At 44.7% G+C, this 1043-nt stretch overlaps 1 pseudogene; it reads left to right on the top strand.

The window, feature by feature from the left end:
* Nucleotides 1-568: 568 nt before the first annotated feature.
* LOC136654506 (5S ribosomal RNA) lies at nt 569-685 on the top strand (annotated as a pseudogene).
* Nucleotides 686-1043: the final 358 nt, after the last annotated feature.

Raw genomic sequence — 1043 nt, 5'->3', positions numbered from 1 at the left:
GCAATTTGTACTTTTTTTGTTTGCATAGTAACGAACATTTTGTTTGGACTCCTGCCCATAAAATAGTGACACTGACTGCCAAGAACTTAAGGTTAATTCTAAATCCACATCTTACTTCCTGAATAAAGGCAGGGCCTGGGAGTGCTGGGCTGCTTGTTTTATTAGCAAAACAAAAGGAGTGGCAGTTGAGCTCCATATTCCAGATGCTGGCCTGGAAAAACCTAGTTGAATGAGCTCTCCTGCCTACAGTCATTCTACTTAGTTCTGAACCAAACATGCACATAGGCAAAGTCAGTGGATAAAGGAGGGAGGGGGGAGGCTTACATGAGCCAGTGAGGCTACACACTTCATTGGATCACGTATTGTTCAAAGCAATGGATGCAGATATTCAAGTCACATCTTCTTCAGCTATGAATAACAAAAGTACTTACAGAACAAAGTTGCAACACCCTTAAATTGGAAATATCACTGAATTAGAAAACTATCCTTTATGAGGTTTTGCATAAGGTCAGCAACACATTTTTACAGCTTGATTGAGGGGGGAAAATTCATAAAGGAAATATAATGAAGCAGCAACTGTTACCCTGCACGTGCCTGATCTTGTCTGATCTCAGAAGCTAAGCAGGGTCAGGTCTGGTTAGTACTTGGATGGGAGACCACTTGGGAATACCAGGTGCTGTAGGCTTATACCATAGTCTTTCGAGACTGAAGGTTGCCAACCATTTTAGTGTGGGCTGGATCTTTCAGACTCCAGTACCCGGGGAGGCACATGATTCCCTGCTGCCCAAATCCACCCATTTTGCCACCCCTGAAGTGTGCTGCACGTGTGGTGGATTAAAAGAGGGGGTGGGCAAGTGTATGGATGTTTGTGGCTCTCCCCCCCCACCAAGACTCATACTCTCCTCCATTCAAAACAAGAGCAGTGTGGAGGAGGGAGAGTGTGCACTGAACTCTAGGGAAAGGAAGAGAGGGGAGGGTGGGACAGGCTGAAGATTTCCTGTATCTGCCCTCCTGGTACTCTATTTTTTTTTTCTTTTCTAAAT

This window comes from Tiliqua scincoides, chromosome 5 (assembly GCF_035046505.1).
Source record: "Tiliqua scincoides isolate rTilSci1 chromosome 5, rTilSci1.hap2, whole genome shotgun sequence".
NCBI lineage: Eukaryota > Metazoa > Chordata > Lepidosauria > Squamata > Scincidae > Tiliqua > Tiliqua scincoides.
Note: the sequence above shows the minus strand (reverse complement) of the source record. Positions and strands in the feature narration are given on the sequence as shown.